Consider the following 13,698-nt stretch of genomic DNA (forward strand, 5'->3'; position numbering starts at 1 on the left):
AGCCAATTGGCATGAATACGTATAAAGCATCTGTGGCAGTCAACAAGCTTCTGTGAAAAATAGACAAGAAAAGTTATTTCATTTTCAAAATGCCACAGAAAAGGTATCTAAAAATTCTCATAGCAGAATCAAAGTATCATTTGATTCATAGTTCACAAACAAGTTGATGAAGCATAATGGCACCAGCCTTCAAAGATGTTTATGAGAACTCTTAACCCAAGCTTTAAACTTGGCACGCGTCTAATGATGACAGCTAGTTGGAAGATTAAGTAGGCTTTATCATTTATTTTAGAATAATACTTTAGGTTTGTTGGTGTGAAAATTATATATTCTTATCTCATTCTAATTTCTAGCTTTTTAAATGGGAAGGACATTTTCAAAATTTTCTAGTTTGTTTGAAATCATAGATCTACATGCCTAAAAGTCGTTTTTAAGCTTTCCCTTACGCTACTAGGTTTATATTATAGTTTAGGTATTGACATTTTAAGTCAAGTTCATTAGTTTGTTAATTGGTTAGTTTCCTAATTAGACTCTTAAGTATCTATTAAAGTCCCAACTACACTAGGAGTGCTAGGATTCTATATGTAATCTTTTTATTGAAAGTTAGGCTTAACTTGAGAAAATTTCCAGCATTATTTTTCTGGTGATTGTTTGATAAAATCAACCTTTAGTGTGATTCTAAAGGCCAAAACCTATATAATTTCTTCTTATTATTTTGCTATGTTGTTTATATTTACAACCAGCCTCAGATTAACCTCTTTTAAACCTAAGTATTCATTTATCAAATTATACCATTGTCAAGTTCCCCACCAAACCATTAATTAATGTTCACAAATAAGGTTCACAATACCATAATAGCCTTAGAACAAGAAAGCTAACCAACATCACAACTTTCTTAAATCATAAATGATCTAAGAAATACAAATAATTTTATTAGATTCTTAAAAGAAGATAAACTAACTATTTGATTTTTTTTATAAACATTCAAGGTAAAAAATTAGAATAAAAAAAAAGCCAAGAAATATATTAAAATTAAAACACCTTATGATTAAACTTGACTTTTTGCTTTTACATCCTAATTTCCTTTTAGTGGCATAAGTCCACTAATGCACTTTAATATTCTTCAACTACTTCAAAAAAAATTTTTTTTCTGTTGAATGCCTAATTATACCTTCTCTATATCAAAATCAATAAGCCAAGTAATGAAACTATACTTTGGCAGAGAAGATAAGTTCCAAACAAGCTAAAGGGCTAGCGGTCATAGGCAACGATCATGGGGTTACGGGTAGTCACAAGTTGAAGGGCTGACGGGCAATTACGAGTTGAAGGGCTCACGACCTTACAGGCTTAAGGGCTTAAGAAGTCACAGCATCACGAGCTTAAGGGCGATGAAGAAAGGGAGACTTGGCACGGGCCAATGACATGGATCCAAGAGAGAAGAGGAGAAAGGAGAGGAGATGAAGAGAGGGGAACAGAAAGAAAGAAAGTTAGTGATTGCAATCGAGGAAGAAAGGAAAGGGGAAAGGGAATTTTCAGATATAAATGACCTTTACCAATAAAAAATCTATCAGTAATTTAATTTTTTTTTCAATTTTTAGTGACAAATTATCAACAAAATTCGTTTGTAATTCAAACCTTTAATGACAGATTCCGTTGCTAATAAAAAATTTCCCTCATATTTTGATTCAAAAAATATTTTTATTTTTTTTTAAATCGAAATCTTTTTTACCAATGGAAAAAATCCATCGGTAATTCACAAAAAAAATTTGTTGTAAAAGTTTTAGCAATAAATTACTGACGGATTATTTCCATTGATAAAAAACAAGCCAATTGCCTATTTTTCTCGTAGTAGATTTACCTATGGAATACCAACAAATTTTTTTTTCATTGGTATTTTGTTGAGAAATCATCAATAAGGAGTTTCTAATTTTTTTTTGTTAGTAAATTGTCGAGAATCTGTTAATAATTATCGATAAAAAAAATCTGTTTGTAAAAATCCATTGGTATTGTTCTTATTTTTGATAGTGAGATAAGGAAATAAAAATAATGAAATAATGAAATAAAAAAATGACACATATGAGATGGACTATGATATTATAATAGAAAAATAAATTTACTATCTAAACATCAAGTAAGAATAAAAAGAATGAAATATGAAACAAAAGTTATTGATTTGTTAGAGTAATACCGAGCATTAGTAATGTGACTTAATTGTTAGAGGAATATCAATAGCTGTCAACACATAAAAAAGATGAGAAAGAAATAAAAGTTAAAGAATACTGACTAAGGATTAAATTTAAGAACTGTTAGTAAAATCTCAATTCTACTGTCAGCCTTAGTTCTGTCTCTGTTATGTTATGTTGTTGTTCTATCTTTCTTTTTTATTGTAACCTAGAAATTCTATTCCCTAATTATTTGTTTCAAATCCAAGGTTGAGCTACAATCGATTCTTAATTGTTGTCCCCCTACGTGCTTTATTTAGATTCTTTAAATAGGCATTTAATCCTAATTTCAATAGGAGTCCAAATTTGAAAACAATTACCTTAATTTCTTTTTAGGTAGTTTCAATCTCAAAAATTCAAATAAAACACACATTTAAAGATTTTAATCCTTTTTCAATCCCAACTCTTTTTCTTTTTTGTAATTTTGGACTCTACTTTTTAAACAACTAACATAATAAATAAATAAATAATAAAAACCCAATAAATAAACAAATAAAATTAGAAATTTAATTCTAGCTAAAACCTCGGACAAATATAGTGTCTACAATAACGACTATTCACAAAGTTTGAAAGCAATGTTGAGTTTTTGTAGATTAATATCCTTTATTTTCCTTTAGGTTTGTGGTTTTCTCCTGAAAAACTCTAGCTGAAACCCATATGCAATGAAATTTCCTTCAAGTTCAGGATAAAGGGAAAAAAATGTATAAAAGTACAAACATTTCATCTTGTTTCTAATTTCACTGAGATGTTCTTTGAGTTTTTAACTTATTTTCAAATTGAACTTATCTAATTAATATTTTTCTTTTTTTTTTTTTTTAGTGATAGGACTAGCCATTAACAATGATTGTTTAAGGTAATTGTTCAGTTAGATTTGAGGTAATTTTAAAGATTATGTGTTTTGCTTTTACTTATTACAAAATTTACTTTGATTTTTAATAGTTATTTATTCTAGTTAATTATTATTATTATTATTTTAAAAATGTTATTTTTGGTTTTGATTAAACAAAACAATATTTGTTTGATTATTCTATGTTATAATTGGTTTTGATGTCTAATTTTTTTAATTTATGCTTTCTTCCTTTCTTGCTCTTAATTAAAACCTGTATTTATATATTATTGTATTTTACATGTGTTGTTTCTACTATTAGCTATTCATAATTACTTTGAATTATACATTTATCTATAGTACTCCATTGGATACTTTATTTTCAATACTTTATCTTCTTCCATTCATCATGCAAGTTTTGTCATTATGAAAAACATAATGTTTTAAAAGTTATTGAAACAAAAATAAATTAATATATAAGATTGATTTATTGTCTATTACGGAGCCAACATCTTTAGTTAAATGTCTACTATAGGGCTAACAAATACAAAATTTGGAATGATTGTTTGACATGCACTTTGTCCCATATTTATGGTTGTGTTTTCCTTTGCTCTTAGATTAGATTTCCCTATATTCCTTTTGAAGTATTTGAAAGAGGTGAGAGATGAAAGAGAATGAGAGAGAGAAAATATAGAAAGGTTAGAGGTGAGTGAGAAGATAGGAAAAAGGGCAAGACTTTGAATTGGTCATTACATTAGCTTTTTTTTTTTTTTTTTTAAGTCAAATTCATGGTTTGCATAATTGATAACATATTTTTTCAGTCTTAAACAAAAGTATTTTACATGTATTCAATTTATTGATGAATTCTTATATGTTCTTTTTTATACTCTTAGTGCATTGACTTTTTGTCATTATATTATTATGTGAACTAACGTTATCATCTACCACATACTTAAGATATTATGAAAAAGATGTAGCCATGTTGCTTTTAAATAAACTGTTAAGTTTTTTTTTTTTTTTTATGTATTTAGTGAGGTTTATATAGTATTTAGGTTAATATTATTATCAATAATAGGCTTAAAATGATCACTTCAACTCAAATATTTAACCTATTGATACTGATTACCTTGATAATGAGGTTTAAGTTGTGAAGGATATCAGGGATGTTCACTTAGTTGTTGAGCATACTCTATGTAATTGGAGAGAATATATAGAAGGATCTTTGGTTTTCATTATAATAAAACGTGAGTACCTTTTTTTAATTATTATATAATTAAAATTTAGTTATAAATGATTTATTTCTTTGTTCTAGTTTATTTAATTTGCTTTTTAGGTCTAGAGGCATATGAGCTACAGAATGTTATTTGTTGTAGAAATTTGAAATATCTGAAGTGAAAAAAACTAAATATTAGTTTTTTTTTTTTTGTCACATGAGATACATTTGTTTGCTACTGTTTTTTCTTTGACCTTTATGTATTTAGTTTATTAAGAATAGATATTCTTACTTTAAATATAATTAAAGCTTCGTTACTTAATTTCCTTGCTAGATTATAGTTAATGGTTCGAGACAATTTATTAGTAAATTTTTAATTTAGTGCTTAGTAATATTGTCATAAAATATTTAATACTTTTTAATTTGAACACTTTCTAATTTGAAAACTTTCATAATTTATTAATGAATTTATTATCATAGAATATTCTTCGCAATGAAATAAAGTAGTGTATGTATGATTTGGATCAATATTTACGTCATATAATCAAAGTATGAGTAAATTTAATATAAAAATTATTAATTCTATCGACATGCATGTTTATAGGTTGCGTTGCCCGTTAGCCTTGCCCGCCGAGCTTCGACAGGGATTTTTAAGCTTGGCCATCCAATTCAAAAATTTTTTTTACCAAAAATTTAAATATTATTTTATTAAAAAATAATATTTTAATATTTTAATAATAAATATTATTAATTTAAAATTTTATTTTAATAGTAAATGCTATTTTATGTATTTAAAATATTAATATAAATATTAATATTATTTTAAATAATAACCAAATTTATTCAGATTAGGTTGAGCCTTGAGCAAGGCAACTAAGCTTAATCCGACCGATGGACACGTCTGTACATATTTCAATCAGACTTTGCTTTATGAAACTTGATATGGTTATGGTAAAAAAAAATTGATATGGCTTATTTAAACAAAAATTATATAGGTAATGAATCAAAATTTTTAGATACCAACATGAAATATATTTAGCATTAATTGAAAATTATTTAAAATTGTAAATGATAAGTTAAAAACATAATGAACAAAAATATAACAAAAATATTTGTTTTCGACAGTTATAAAAAACACTTATGTATCATAGGAAAAATTAGACATGCCACGTGTATTTAAAAGTGTCCATGGGTTGAGTTGATTGACCTTTTGAGAAGTTGCCCAAAATTGACCAGGCCTATCTACTCTAATAAATTCGATATTTTAAAAAAATTAAATATAAAATTTTAAAATATATTATAAAAGTAAAATTAAGTAAATAATATTTTGAATTGGATGAAATTTTAAAATTTTATTCAAAGGTTAACTCGAATCGAGTTGGAACCATCAAACCAAATAATAACTTGGTCTATAGATAGATCTACATGCATTGGATGTGATTAAACATGTTAATATTTTCATTTAGTTTAATTAATGATGTAAAAATAAAAATTTAAAAGATATAATTTAAAAGGCTAAAATACTAAAAAGCTTACTTTTTTAAAAAATTCAAATATCTTTTATTCTTTTATTGTACTCAACTAAATCTTTAAAATATTATTTTTGTTTATTTAAATCTTTATTTTACATGAAAATTAGTAAAACCTATTATTTAAGTCAGGGTTGACTACATGATCTTAGAGATTTAACAAATCAATGTTCACGCAGCCAAATATGAAAATTTATGATGACTTCAAACTTAAATGATTAGAATTTTTTAGTAAATGGATTATTATTAATTGATGGTTTTATATTTTAATAAAACATGTTGATAACTTATTCTTGATTTAAAAACATGAAAAAGAGCCAAATTAATTATTTTTAATATATTTTGATACGATCTTTATGCATCTTATTGGATTAACGTGATATGCGATTGTGTAGCCTTATAATGCTTTTATGAGAGGGCTATTAGGGTTTCGCCATATACATATGACTAAATCTTCTCTTCACTTCTAATGCACAATATTTATCCAATATAAACTGCAGAAAAGAAAAGAGCAAAGGGAAAAACTAGCCTATATAGAATTAGTAATTTGCTTCCGCTTTTAACAATATTTGTCCAAACAATAAGCCATTGAATTTGTCTAATTAAGATGTTCTAATTATCATATATGGATCTTGAAATTATGATTATAACATTGGCCTACATGGCATACAATGACGTAGCCAACGGAAAAACAAAAACAAAATAAAATTCAGTGGGTCATTTATTAATTTGCTTTGTAGAAACTTATTTTATACATTGTATATCAAAGAAACTTTTGCAGCGGGTCAAAAAGTGCTGAATAGTCAAAGAAAACGAGTATATTATTTAATGGATTATTATTTCATAAATGGAGCTTTTAAACTCTATAAATAAAGTTAAAATGATTATTATGTGTTTTTTTATTATATTAATTTATTATTTTTAAAATACCCTTAATGAGATATATGATAATCCTCTAATCTCATTGGTAGATTTAAAAATTTCATCATGCTATATTAAAAAATTTTCATATCCAATTACTTCAATAGAATACTATACGATGAGATATCATTTCATGAAAATCGTACCTATGATATAACCTTCTATGTTTTTCCAATTTGATTAAGTTGTGTATCATTTAAACATGTCCATTGATCATTCAAAAGTTTTGCTTGGGGCCTAAGTTGTTAGGCTAAGAGGCTCTAATTTTTAAATATATATATATTGAAATTTTAAAAAATCAAAATTTTGATATTTTATTATTTTAAAATATATTTTAAAAGTAAAATTAAATATATCTCAAGTTGAGTTGAATCGAGCATCATCTCGAAAACTCATGTAAAAACTTGACCTTGCAAGTTAAAATAGGTGTGGACAAGTCTAGTATTAATTAATTATTTTTTTGTTATTTACTTTGCACTTTTGAAAGAAAAAAGAAAGAAAATGTAAAGGATAAACAAATATTTTTGAATACATTACAATTAAAGATTGATCTTTATAAACAATAAAATGCATTATCATAACATATAAGTCCATGTTTGATAAAATTTGAGGAGTTACTATCAATTTTTTTTTATTTAAATACGATTGGCCACTTAATTAAATCTGTTTATTTTTAAAAAGAAATTCTTAACTTGACTCAAGTATCATTAAAAGAGTATATTCAAGTTTAGAAAACCATAATTAGGTTCAAGGGTATGATTAGGTGTAGGAAAAGTTATAGTACTCTTACAGCCCCATCCAAAAAATGATACTAGTTGACTTCGTGTTATCCAAATCCTTAAAATATGTTTAAAATTTATCAAATAATAAAATTTTTCAATAGTTTGGTAAAAGTTTATTTTGAGATTTAAATTCTCAAATAGTTTGCTAGGATTGAAAAATTATAAATTTAACTTTCTTTAAAAAAATATAATTAAACTTCCCAATAATTTGATAAGATTTAATTATGATATTTAAATTCTCCAATAATTTGGTAGAATTGATTTTTAAAATTTATTTATAAATTTGTTTAAAACATCATTAAGATTGATTTTATTTAAAATTTATTTTTTAAAAAATAATTAAACCTTCTAATAATTTGGTAAGGTTTAATTTGAGATTTAAATCTTTAAATAGTTTGATAAGATTAAAAAAATATTTTCAATATAAATTTTATATAAAAAAATTAATTTAAATACATAAAAATAGAAAAAAAAATTAAAATTACCAAAGGAATCAACTTGGTTCAACAAAGGCACATCTTGGCTGTAGAGACAAAAAGAAGTAGCTTGGCTACTTAGCATGACTCGACAGGTGACTCGGTTTGCACAATGGGAACGGTTAACAGGCAATACTACCAAAATATATTTCCCAAATTTTTTTGCCTAATACTTTCACAAATATTTTTTTGTCTCTTTCTTTTCATCTCTGATTATGCTCATATGTATTAATTGTGAGTTTTTAAATAGAGATTTAATCCCAACTTCAATAGGAGTCCAAATTTGAAAACAATTAGCTTAATTTCTTTTTTACTTGATTTTAACCTCAAAAATCTAAATAAAACACACATTTAAGGATTTTAATCCTTTTTCAATCCCAACTTTTTTTAAAAAATAATTTTGGACTCTCTCATTTTTTAAACAACCAAAATAAAAAAAAAAACTCAATAAATAACAAAAATAAATAAAATAGAAAATTAATTTAAACTAAAACTCCAAACTAAATGAGATGTCTATAGCTGTTCTTTTTTACACATTTTTTGTGAAATAGGAAGTGTGGAAAGTTACAAACATCCATTATATTCGGATCCTAATCTACTAATCTTTCTTTTTTGAACAGGTCTTTTATAAACAAAGGCTCAAAACTTTAGAAAATTTAAAAGGTTCCTCTTATCAGAAGCTCAATAATTTTGAAAAACTTAAAAGACTCCTCTCATCATAGGCTCGATAATTTTAAAAAAATTTAAAAAGCTCTTCTCATCAAAGGTTTAAAACCTTCGAAAAATTTAAAATACTCATTTTATAAGAGGCTCAACAACTTTAAAAGATTTTAAAAGCTCTTCTTGTCAAAGGCTTAACAACTTTTAAAAATTATAAAAGGCTTCTCTTATCAGAGACTCAACAACTTTAAAAAATTTAAAAAGCATATCTCATAAGAGGTTATGAAATTTTAAAATGTGAAAAGGCTCATTTAAATAAAAATACACAACTTTTGAAATTTGAAAATGCTCCTCTAACTAGAGATATTAAAACTTTAGAATTTGAAAAGGCTCCTCTAAGTAGAGGCACCCAACATTAAATTTTGGAAAGGCTTCTCTAACTAGAGGTATTGAAGATTTAAAAATTTAAAAAGGCTTATCTAACTGAGGTATTAAAACTTTAAAAATTTGAAAAGGCTTCCCTAACTAGACGCATTGAAACTGTTGAAAAATATGAAAGGCTTTTTTTATCAGAGGCTCAACAACTTTTTGAAAAATTATCAAAAGCTCCTCTCATCAGAGGCTCAACAACTTATAAAAATTATAAAAGGCTTTTCTCATCAAAGGCTTAAAAATTTTGAAAAATTATAAAAGGCTCCTTAGCCAAATTTTATCAATTTTTCTTGAAATTATTACCTTTATTCGAAAGTTAAAACTCCTATCTTTGACTTTTTTCTTCAACCAAGGATTAAATTCCATCTTTACAAAATTTCCTCAATCGAGGATCAAAATCTCATAAAAAAAATCTTCTCTTTGTAAAAATGTTTCCTTAATCAAGGATCAATACCTTACTCATATTTTTTTAAAATTTTCCCCATCAAGAATCAAAACTTTATTTCCAAAAATTATCTTCCACAAAGGATAAAGTTTTAGTTTTTTCTTTTTTGAAAAAACTATATTCATGTCAAAATATTTCGCACTTTCATTAGTTTCAATTTCATGATCCAAGACCATAATTTATTATCAAACAAATGCCATGAATGCAATGCTATAAATGTAATGCATGAATGCAACTCTACTTGTGGTAAAAAAAGTTTTTAAGATCCTTCTAATGCTTTCTTTTCTTTTTTTTTTCAATTTTGAGAAATCATAATATTAGGACTGGTTAACAAGTTTTATCAACAAATTTATGAACCGAAATCTTTATTTGCCAATTTGATCATGATATTTGAAATTTTTCAAAAATGTTGCTTCTTTTATTTTAAGGCCTTGAAGATTAACATTTTCATAAGTTTCCTTTATCACTCCCATTTCGTTTTCTTGTTGCCCCTCTCACTCAACTTTCATTTCAAAGTGATGGAAAGATCTTTTATATGCTCTTTTATTTATCATCATTTCAATTTCTTGGCAAATGCAATTCATGATATATTTCTTCAACTCATTTTGGGAAAGCAACAATAATGAAAAGCAAGGTAAATTGAAGAAAAAGTGTAATCAATACGAGATCAAATCTAAAGAACAAATAACCAAATGAACAATTTGAAAGCATATTACTAGGATAAATGTCTGAATGGTATAACAACATCCAAATAATGAAATTTTACAATTTTATACATAAATCCATAATTTTTTTTATCAAAAATTCATTCTATTGATGCCTTTCATATTTTGAGTTCATTAAACCAAAATTTACCCCTACCCTATAAGATTCTTAAATGATATCGTCTTTTCAATCAAAGTTGTTTTTACATGTTTCAACCCAATTATCTTTTTCTTCTTAAATCACCCTTTTAGGTTTTCAATTTAAGTTTTTCTTTTTCCTTCTTTTTTTTTTCCATTTTTTCATCATTTTTCATTTTTTCTTTCTTTCACCATTTTTGCTTCATTCATCATAATCATTCACAGAAGTCAATTTAAAAATATAATAGAAGATCATAATCTCATTATCCTTCGATTATATCACAAGCATGCTTTATTTCAATATATGATTCTTAATTTAAGCATTCACATTTGATGAAAATGGACTTTTAAGGCATGTATCGTAGGCTATGGCAAGGGATTATGAAAAAATAATAAAAGAGGCCTAAAAATGTGTTTGAGGGTAATCAAACCAAGAATCATTTGTTATCATGCAAAATACATTGGCATTTTGCTTCATTCCTCATATTCTCATTTTTCTTTTTCTTTTCATTTTTTCAAGAAACATTCAAATTAAAAAAGGTATCTTTCTTTTTTACCCTTGAGATTATTTCTAACTTTTGCTTTTTTCCTTTTTTGTGAACAGTTCTTTTTCAAAATTTATCATTAAGACCCTTTTGTAACCTTTGCCTTTTTTTTTTTTTTACGAATAGGTCTTTTCCTAAAATATTGTTCTCAGTGTAGAGGGTGATCCTTAGTTGACTTTTCTTTTAAAAAAATCATAAGAGGCTTAAAAGGATAGCAAATAGATAACTTCATTTTTGCAAGAGGTAAAAAATGGTTTTATCTTATGTAAAAAAGGAATGCTTTTATTGAAAAACATTTATTGAATATGAAAAAACTTATAGATAATTCACAAAAAAGAACCACATACTTATAACTCATTTTTGTCGTTCAATGGGTGAAAATAGCATATCTGTTTACTCTTTTTATATAAATTCATCTCCTTTTGACTTTTAAAATTCTTAGCAAAATAAGGGTCTTAATCATCAATGTCATCAATGTGAATGAGATTTTCAAAATTGAATCCTAATTTATTGTCATGAGTGTCTTAACAGTCATTATTTAGAATGTGGGAATGGGTGAAGTATGAAAGGGTGTGTAAAAGCAAAGATGAAAAATAAAAACATGTAATGAAATGCACTTGCCATTTTATTGAAAATGAAAGACAAATAGAAGACATTCCTAATGTTCATGATATGTAAAGACTTGTGTTACTTCTTAAAAACTTCTAAAGTAACAAAAAGCCTTCTGAAAGTATGCCTTTATATGCTTAGGCAAAGGATTCTTAGAGACACTTGGCCTTTCTTTATCTTCAAAATTTACCAAACTAGCCTTGACTAAATTTGCACATTATACTTTAATGCTATACAATTTTCTGTGGAATGGCTTGTAATCCTAATATGATAATCACAAGTAGCATTGGCATTATACCACTTAGGGTAGGAGGCTTTAGAGGTTCCAAATAGATTTGTGCAACCAAGTGGTTTTTAATGATCTGAATGAGTAACTCGATATATGTTATGGGAATTAGGTCAATGGGAGTTTTCCTACTTTTGCTACTCACTAAGCTTTTGGGTTGAGCAATTGATTGAAATGTAGATATGGGTTTAGGTCCAAGCATTTGAAAGTTTGTTTGCACACTTGGTTATGCAATTGGTTGATAAGTATAAAGATTTTGAAAAATGTTATTCACAGTTGAATAGTAAGGTAAGTACATAGGGTAAGGATAAGGTTAGTATGAGGTAAAACTTTTAGCTTGTTACCTCTTATAAATCACAGCTTGGGTATCTTCTTTTTTCTTTTTTGGTGAACCACCATTTTTCTTTACATTAGAAGCATCACTTTCTTCAAGTTTGACATTCTTGATGACACTTTCTATTATCTCTTTAGAGATCACCAAATCAATGAAATTCTTTATAGCATTTCTAATAAGGGTTGGTTGAACTTAAATAGTAGCATCCTCCACCTCTAGGCATATTTCTTAAAGCTCTTAGTCATTTTCTTTTCCATATTCTATTAAGATAAATAATCAAGAGCCAATATTAGGTAATTAATGCCTTAGTCAATTCCTTTCATGAGCGAATATGAGTTTTATCAAGCTGAACATAACATTTAATAGTAGAGCCTATTAGACTGTCTTGAAACATATGAATCATAAGCTTCTGATCATGAGTATGTCCAGCCATATTGCGACAATATATAATAACATGAGTCACAAGGCATTTGGTCCTATCATATGTTTCAAATTCTGAAACCTTGAATTTAGGCGGGAGTACCACATCAGGCATTAGACATAATTTAGAAACACCATGGACCTGTAAAAGTTCATTCCTTTAATAGCTCGAAGTCTCTTTTTTAATGGATTCATCTTTTGAGTGAACGAGTTTTTTACTGCCTTAAAGGTATTTATTTTTAACTTTTTGTGTTCCTTGAAATCATCCAAATCAAGAATTTGAACAAGATCAAATACCTTCTCACCAAAGGTAAGATTAAGTTTTAAAAGATCCTTAAGGAGTTGTAAATGAGACTCTTGGATTTAAATATGGATATGCCCCAAAAAAAGAAAGTTGTTGTCCTTTATGCCTCTGAAAATGTTTGGGCCTAGTATGGGCTATACCTATGGGTGATATTAGATCAAATCAATCGGTTTGGATCTTTAATTTTTTATCTGGTATGACCTATGTGGGTTTTGTATTTTGTAATCCGTATTTGATTTGTATAAATAAAATATTCAGATAGAACCAATTCAGATAAATTCGTATTGGATCAGATTGATAATTCAAAATTTTAATTTAAGCAAATTTGGGCTTTTGATTGAAATAAAACTTAAGCTTCAGAATTAATTAAATAAAATTAAAATATATAATTGAAAAAAATAACAATTTTAAAAAAATACATATAAGAAATAATTTAGTTGACTTTTGACAATTGCAATATAAGTAGGCACCCATTCCAGAATAAACCCATTAATTCCTTCAATGTTTGTTCCATCTCCTTTTTGGGACTCCACTACATCACAAATTAGATAACAAAAATGTTACTATCATTAACATTGTCTAGAATATTGTTGCTTGATTCAAAAGGTTGATTGACTAAGACTAACCCAACTTGAAAAGTAAAGCTCCACATGTCTTGGCTTGTCATAATTTTGCAAACTAAGATATGGCACTCCTAGAACATTATAGCTTGAATGTTACAGTTTCTAAGATCAAAATGATAGGATAGATGTGGATTAATATGAAGGGTAAAATTCAAATAAGCAATTTCCATTAAGTTGTAAGTTACAATGTTTAAGAACAATTTTGGCTAAGACCTAGGTCGTAAGATGT

The sequence above is a fragment of the Durio zibethinus genome, chromosome 10 (assembly GCF_047325235.1).
Source record: "Durio zibethinus cultivar Kanyao isolate XHJ-2024 chromosome 10, ASM4732523v1, whole genome shotgun sequence".
NCBI lineage: Eukaryota > Viridiplantae > Streptophyta > Magnoliopsida > Malvales > Malvaceae > Durio > Durio zibethinus.